Below are 8,352 nucleotides of genomic sequence, written 5' to 3'. Positions count from 1 at the left end.
GGGGTGAAGTTGCCTTGGGCTACGTTCCCCTTCTTATATTCTGGCCTGGGCCGAAAGTTGGACCTGGAGGGGCCTCGATAAGTCTGTGGGGGTAGAGGGTAGTTTTGAGGGGTTGATGCACGCTATTGCGGGTAAGGAGGGGGTTGGGTATATGGTTGTACGCTGTATATGGGATACTGAGGAGGGGGAATGGAGTGTTGTGGGTTTTGGGGAGGGTAGTAGTGTTGTGGGTGACTATATGGATCTTGAGTGTAGGTTTAGGGTTGAGAGTGGATGTATTGGCGAGGTGGACCCCTCAGGTTTCGACGTGGGCCAGACATTGCCATAGCCACATCTCCCTTTTTCTTCTTTCCTCCAAAACTCCCGGAACCACTCTGAAAAGCTTAGGTTGTTGCCTTTAATGCCGCAAAACTACTTTAATGCCGCAAAACTAACATTTCGTCCCGTCTTGATTCCCTCTTCTATCATCTCTTCTATTTTAATTGCCTCAATGAACGGTTTGCCAGTACGGGGAGCATGTGTTGATAATGCGCCTCATCACATCAGGAAAGTTTCTACCATTTCGCCTTCTTTCATCGATGGTTTTAACCTAGCAGTTTTTTCATGCCAACAAATAGCACTACAAGAAAAATGGCTATTAAGGACGAGAAATCTGGTCCCTAAAAGTCTATTTTTGGTCCTTAAAAGTCATTAGCGACCAGATTTTCCCGTCCTTATAGGCTCCGACGCTAAAGGGTAACAGTGACGAGATTCTTGTACTGGTCCCTAAAAATATATAGTGACCGAGGAATATCTAGTCCTAGAACTCTTTTGGCGACTAGTTTGCTAGTCCCTAATTAAGGATTGCTAGTAAGCTGTTCTGGTCCATATAGACTTTTAGCGACCAGTTGCTGGTCCTAAAAGATATAATACAATAATGTGTTTTATGGACCATAAATTATGGTCCCTAACTAAATACATATCTTTTTTTGTCTAATTTTTGACAAATAATATATAGAATGAGATGAATATAAAAAATTTGAATATAATTTTCGTATATACTACAAACAAATGTATTTACATCCCATTTGTGGTATTAGCCGTGACACAAAAGTCATAGCATTGTTTACACAACCTCAAACCTAACATCCTTAGAATTTATTGTAATGTTTTGTCAAAAATGCATAGCAAGATGATAATCAACTTGGTAGCTCGTACGAAGTCTTCAAAACCTATATCTTTAAAACCTGTAAAAAGTATAATATACATTACCTTAAGAGAAAATGAAGATCGGCCAAAACTTGGTTAAGTAATTTTTCTGTCAATTTAAGTCTAACAATGATATAACCACTCACCTGAACATAGAAGTCCAAATTCTTTAAGTTGTAATTACACACTTCAAAAGTCAAACGTCAATATAAAAAAGGTTGCAAGAATACAAACAATAATGAATTAGAGAAAGTGGGTGTGTGTGTGTGTGTGTGTGTGTGTGAAGGAATTGCCTTAGACAGAACTTAGCATAAACAAAAGATAGTTTATGCTAGTTATGTTTTACAGTTCCGAGAGAATGATAAACACTAATCAATAGAGCCTTCAAGCTAGTCATAATACTTTTTGTCAACCAAGAAAAAAAGATATACTATTTACATTTTACTGTTCCAGAAAATTAGAAAGACTTTACTAGTGTCCATTATATCTTTCCACCTGATTTTGTTGCTGCAACTCTCTCTTCAGTTGTTTTTTTAAATATAAGTGAGTCATCTACTTCTATAGTAGTTTTTGTTTCTTTATAGGATATTAGGATACACTTAAGCCGTCTTACATACATGAGAGAAAAATATGTTTACACTAAGTCATTCTCCTTCATCGTATAATTTAACCTCAGATCCACAGAAAGCTAACACAGTTTTTTTCAATCAATCAAGTTGCAGTGCAAATCTCTCCTCACAGAACACATCGAGATCAAATGCTACAATAATAATATAATTAGTAGAACGGCAGACAGTTGAAAATCAACATAATTAAGAATGAGATGCAACACGGGACATTGAAATCTATCCACAATTAGTGCATGCCTAACTTTACAGTGACATTGTAAATTAATCATTACTCCAATAGCTAATACACTTATTATGTGAAGCAATTTATTAAAAAAAAAAAAGCTTCTAATTAAGTTCCTCGATAAATTGACATCGTAACTGATGTCCACATATATGAGATATCATATGCCAATAGCATAAATAGTCATATAACTTGCTTTTATAAAAAACTATATACCTGAAATATGAGGGCTGCCGCAAGGAGCTGTGTGTTGAGCCGCAACAAATTGAGAGTGGTCAGCTATAAGAAGCTGAGAGTTTTTAAAACTTAAAGACTACAAGACAGAAAACTCTATACATTATTCTTAATTTAGAAGTTCAAAAACACATAAAACAACCCTTTACAGCAAACATATAAAATATTCAAGTGACACTTCACCTGAGGAACAAAGTTAAAGTTTAAAAGGACATTGGTAGAGATAAATTATGACATTTCTTTCGACATTCTTTCTGGTGGTATATGGTAGAAAGCTTTCAATGTTATCCAGGAAAGCTTGAATTTGATTACAAAAAGTTAAAAAAAGATTACACTCAATTAAAATAATTTCTAAAGAGACTTCAGCTTTATTGCTCAGCAAGACATTGGTCATACAAAAATAATTGTATAACAATCTATACTGATTAGAGAAAGTACATTTTGATGAATCCAAACACAAACCAATCAAATGCTAGAAATGAACAAATACTGGAAAGTAATACTTGTATCCCCTCCATTAACAACTCAAGTATTAGAAATAGACAACCATATTTTTCCAGTCAGCGCAATGGAACCCAAGATAATGAATCAACAATCTAATTTTGGGTATTTCAGGTTTATAAAACTTCATTAACGTCAAATAAAATCAACTCACACATTTAAATCACTAGTATTTAACATCTTAATTTTTTACTTTACCGTCTAAATATTGACAGAACATACAAAACCGCAAATATCAAATCACAACGCACCATCTTATAGATATTAAATAGCAATAAGCATTTTTTCGCTCGACAGTTAAGCCATCAAACAGTATTAGAATTACAATGCCGTGTGTTTTTTTTTTTTACATAATTTAAAGGCAGCGTAGAAGCATTTTTTGAACTCTGGTTGATAGAGAATAGAAGAAAAGTATTTAGTTACAGGAAATGATATTTTAGAAAGCATCTAGGTTTCCTGGTTTTAGTATGCATGTACTTAAGGCATGAGTTCAAACACTATATCAGTAGAAAATAACCAATTGTCATTATCAACCTTAACATCCTTATTTTCACTTGGCAGTTAAGCCACCAAACAATACGCAACAGAATTACTGAGGGTGACTTATGAGGTCTTTGCTAGTCTGTTTATATAGCTAATTCCTAATTGAAACCAAACAGAGTTGTCAGAGCCACTTACATGGGTTGATGAAGCGATCAATCAACATTCTGACAGAGGCTCTCCTAAACTTCTGCAAGATGATAAGATCAGTAATGTCCATATCATTGCACAATACTACCTAAAACAAGAAAAGAATCAAGAAAGCTATTACCCAAACTAAAAATGAAGAAAAAAAGGGAAAACAGAATTAACACTTGAGGAAGAATCAATATACACAGATCTTACACCTACCTCTGCGGGTAGAGAGGCTGTCTCTGATAGACCCTCAACTCAAAAGAGAAGTATCCTACGAAGGATTGTAAGAAAAAGAATGTAAATGGCTTAAGCACGTTATTACAGTAGATGGTATATTTTGGAGTTCTGAACGTAAACAAATTCAAGTCCAAAACACAAAGAACTTATCAAAGTCAAAAACTTAAAGGTGTACCAGTAACATTTAGCTTAACAGATAAGGTCAATGTGTCTATTAAATGGAAGAACCCATTGAGACCATTAAATCCTTTACTTGAAACAATTATGCAAAAACATTATAGCTAAAGAAAATACTTACTCTTGAATTTGTAGCTTAATGACCTATAACCAACAGAAAAATAATCTGGATGAGGGAGAATAAGATTAAGGATAATAATAATAATAAGGCGACGACAGAAAGACAAAACAACCGTATCGAAATCCATCGAAAAATCAGTTATTAAAAACATCTTTCACTTATTTCAGAACGACAGAGAAGCTGCACTGCCTTTTAAAGTAGGGACAGTCTTCTTGAAATTCCACATGTCTTGTAAAGAGACAAAAATCGAATTCTGAAAGACCTAGGTTGAATGCTTCATGAATACTATAAAAGATGTCGAATATTGAGATAAGAGACCATTTTATTAGGGAACTTATGCACCACAAACCTATGGATTTACAAACCATGACTTTATGAATAGAAATATGAAAAATTAAGCCTGCGGAGATTCAAATATAGTTACTTGCAACTGCAATTTTCAGAAAATCAGCCATGTCTCATAAGATTTTGAGAAATCATATTCTCCTCAAGAATATAAATAACAATTACATGGAACATATAAATTATTTTTACTAACTTTCTTTATGAGTTCAGCATCATCTAAATGGTGCTACTAAATATTTTGAATCTTCTTTCTAAAAGAAGTAGAACCCGAACATAGTATATTTCAACAGTCCACAAGTGAGATTATCTTTTCCATTTTACCTGACCTAGAAAAGCAAAAAAAAAGTCGCTTCTATTCGTCGACCCAATATTTGAAGCAAAAGATGCTAGATAACTAAAAACCTGTTTCGAATCAAACTAAAAATACTTTACACAGATCTGTAGCCGCGAAACAGAGAATTTCACAAAATAAATATGACAAACTTGATGATTTATTACTAAAGAAAAGTAAGGTGATTATAGTATGAGAAAGACCAAAACCTAAGAGTTTGCAGCTTGAACAAAGAGATTTGAGGCTGAGAGATAAATTTTTTAGGGCGAGAGTCAATTCTTTTCTGAGGCATCAATAATCTGAAAAACAGCAGTCATAGTAATGACTAGACTACTCATTCATCCCAAGTGGCAAAAAGAGGAATAGAATTGAAAGATAACCTATTTACTTCTCTACAACTAACATTAGACTATTCATTCATCCCAAAAACTTTAAAGTCATTTGTAGGGAATATTAAATGTTTAAACTGATCCGCAATTTTCCAGTCAACATTAGCCAACATCTACTGCTTTCATTCAAGCCAAACAAAAGGAGTGCCACCATATATATACTCGCAACACTGAATTCGGGAAATCAGAATTACTGGATTGAAGTTTTAGGAGCCAAAATGGACAATTTGTTAAGTTCAAAATGCGATTGAAAACATACATTACATATATATATATATAATATTAAGTGTGATTGAAAAATACATTTACAAAGCCAATTCACATCACTGTTCTTCCTCATTAAGAGTTTTTTTTTTTTTTTTTTTTTTTTTAAAGTTACAGATTAGATTTACCAAATTCAATAAGTTGGCTATATAATTAAAGAACCCATAACAATCTAGAGTAAAGAAACTAATTAAAGCACCTAATGGGCAAAAAAGTTCAACTAATTCATAAGAAATTTAGAGATAAAACCCCACAATAGATTAAACCGGCAACTTTTTCTTAGCCCTTCAACCAAGTCTCCCGAAGACTTGTGTAATGCAAACCCAAGAGATGAAACCATCGAATACCTCTCCTCGTTTCCCTCCAAGCCCCACTTTTAGCCTCCCACACACAACATGAAAGAAACTCAATAACATCAGAAAGAAAGGAACGAACTTTTGTTTTCATCGAAGAAAGTTAAAAACATGAAACCCAGCTATTTAATTTACCAGATAATGAGAAGCAGATGCAATGAGTGATGGAAACTTCTTGCTTTGAGCGATAATGCATTACCTGCAGAAGCTGAAGCAAGAAAACTAGCGTGCGTCTCCAACAATTGCGTCGAGATTGCAATTTGAGCAGCCTCCAAGGTTTAGGTCTTTAGGGATTTGTCTAGAGAGAGAAGGGGTTTTTTTTAGCAAAAGTCAGCTGAAATTTTTGTCTATTCGCGCCTCAGTTGCTGAATTTTTCTTATAATTAGGACCGGCTATTTATTTTTTTAATTTATCTTGGAGAACAAAAATACGAATAGGGGCCAGAAAATAATCTCATCCCTGAATGTATGCCATTAGGGACCATATTTTAAACCCGTCTCTAAATTTTGGTCTTTAATAACCCTTTTTCTTGTAGTGTAGCAAACTTCTTAAAAGTTTCTGTACTTTTCTTCTTCAGGTTGATTAAAGACTTTTTGTCAGGGACCAAGTCGATATTGTATTGAAATTGTTACACAAACTCATTATCCATGTCATCCCAAGTGTGCCACTTGCCAATGTCCTGATCAATAAACCATTACAAGCCACACCTGTCAGACTCTCACCGTAATAGGCCATAAGCAACTCTTGTTCACCCCCAGCTTTTCTCAATTGATTGTAGTATCACCTCAAGTGGGCCACAGGGTCACCACGCCCATCATACTTGTCAAATTTTGGCATTTTGAAACCAGGCGGTAGGTGGATAGTTGGGAACATACAAAGTTCCTTGTACGAAATACTCTTGTCACCTCCCACTCCCTGTAAGTTCTTCATAGCTTGTTCTAGGCTCTTCATTTTCCTAGCCACTTCCTCTTGCTCCTCTGTTTTGGCATGATTTTTGACTTCAAAAGGTATTTCGGGTTGATGGGTGTAACCATAGGGATCAATCACCTTAAATATCGACTCAAGAGGATAGTATTGGACATCTTGAGTGTTGAATGCGGATTCACTAGTGGACTAGGGAAGTACAGTGGATGGAAGAACTGTGTAGGCATTGGTTTCAGGTGGAGGAGGAGTTACAAAGGCAGGGACAGTGGGTGGTGCGGGAAATGAATTGGTTTTTTGTTGTGAAGCGAGGACTTGTATAGTGGAGGTGCTAGCATAGTAAGGGTATGGGGTGTAATCCGGTGGGTATTGTAGAGAAGTGTCAATAATAGTGGAGAATGGAGCCAGTAATAGTGGTGGGAGATTGTCAAGGTCATTGGTGGAAAATGGGGGAGGAGGCAGTCCACGTGCCCAGGCCCGGTAACATTCAGCCAACTGTCGTTTCAACTTCAAGACCTCTTCATTAGGTTCAACAACTTGTTCCTCGAAATTCTTTGCAGGATCAATGATAGTAATCACTGTAACCTTGTTGGCCATTACGGTTTTTACTTTCGATCTGGTATAATATGAGTGACTAGCTAGAGTGCCATAAACCAATCACTTCCTGAGGTACGTATCATTAATCAAAGACAAAACATGTTAGGGTGAGGGCACCAAAAGATACGTCCATCACATTACGTGTCAATGCACCTAGTTCTATTTTCATTTCTACATGACATTGAGGGTAGTAGGGTCATTTTGGCATCATTCCAATTTTTGCTATTTTATTTCCCTCTCATTTTCTTCTCTTTTTTTTTTCTCTTTCTTCACTACCCCTTGTTTTAATAAAAAATTCCCTTTCTTTCAAAAATAAAGCATAGGTCGAACCCGATGAGGATTGCCTACGTATCATGTTAAACATGAATCAGATCTTTGCGTATGTAGTTCGCCAAGACAGAAAGATAAAAGAGCTAACGAAAAACAATAAAATTTTGGAAAGCTTTCTTTTATAAATCCTTTTTTTTTTCTTACGTAATGGAAAAATACATTAAATAAAGACTTGACTGACTCTAACTAAGACAACAGACCCTAAACTTTAAAGACTTAACTGGACCCTGACAAAAACAAAAATAAAATAGACTCAAGGTAGCAAAATACATTAAATAAAGACTTGACAGACTCTAACTAGACTTAGACAACTGACTCTAAACCTTAACTGAACCCTAAATAATAATTAAAACAAAAATAAAATAGACTCAAAGCAAACAAAAATGTCTCCACAGGCAGCTCCCTGGTGCGACGGTCCTAGCTGTGACGGGTCCAACGGCGCGGTCTCTGGCTGTGAAAATCCTATCCTGCTCATCCACTCCAAACCCTGAATGATACTCATAAAGAAACCTCAATGCTATGTCCTACATTTTCAACTAATCCTACCAGTTGCGACTTCACAGATGTTATTGTCGCTCTAAAAAGGGACTTCTCAACTGCATGGGTTTCTTCTGCCTGGCCGGCCTGGTTCGTGGCCTGCTGGAGTAATATTTGAGCGACAACTTCTTTGTCGAACTCGCCCTTTGTACGTGGGGGTAAAGGTCTAGGAATGCCCCGGTCAGCTGACTGTAACCATAAATAGTACTCATGAGTGCATCCTGGCAAGTGTCGCGTTTTCATCAAGGTATCTTTTCCCATTTTCTCTGCATGGTCCCAGTACATGCAGAACTTAGCCAT

General features: G+C 35.9%; 1 long non-coding RNA gene across 2 annotated transcripts; it reads right to left on the bottom strand.

The window, feature by feature from the left end:
* Positions 1–2,621: 2,621 nt before the first annotated feature.
* Positions 2,622–4,880, bottom strand: LOC132043258 (uncharacterized). Of its 2 annotated transcripts, none has more exons than XR_009411753.1 (3): positions 3,986–4,880; positions 3,667–3,721; positions 2,622–3,553 (listed from the first exon to the last, which is right to left on the bottom strand). It is a non-coding gene; the product is annotated as an uncharacterized LOC132043258 (long non-coding RNA). The 2 variants fall into 2 exon arrangements; XR_009411754.1 differs by having other exon boundaries at positions 3,667–4,030; positions 4,144–4,880.
* Between the last annotated feature and the right edge of the window lie 3,472 nt (positions 4,881–8,352).

This window comes from Lycium ferocissimum, unplaced genomic scaffold, assembly GCF_029784015.1.
Source record: "Lycium ferocissimum isolate CSIRO_LF1 unplaced genomic scaffold, AGI_CSIRO_Lferr_CH_V1 ctg2235, whole genome shotgun sequence".
Taxonomy (NCBI): domain Eukaryota; kingdom Viridiplantae; phylum Streptophyta; class Magnoliopsida; order Solanales; family Solanaceae; genus Lycium; species Lycium ferocissimum.
This window is presented reverse-complemented; position numbering and strand designations above follow the sequence as displayed.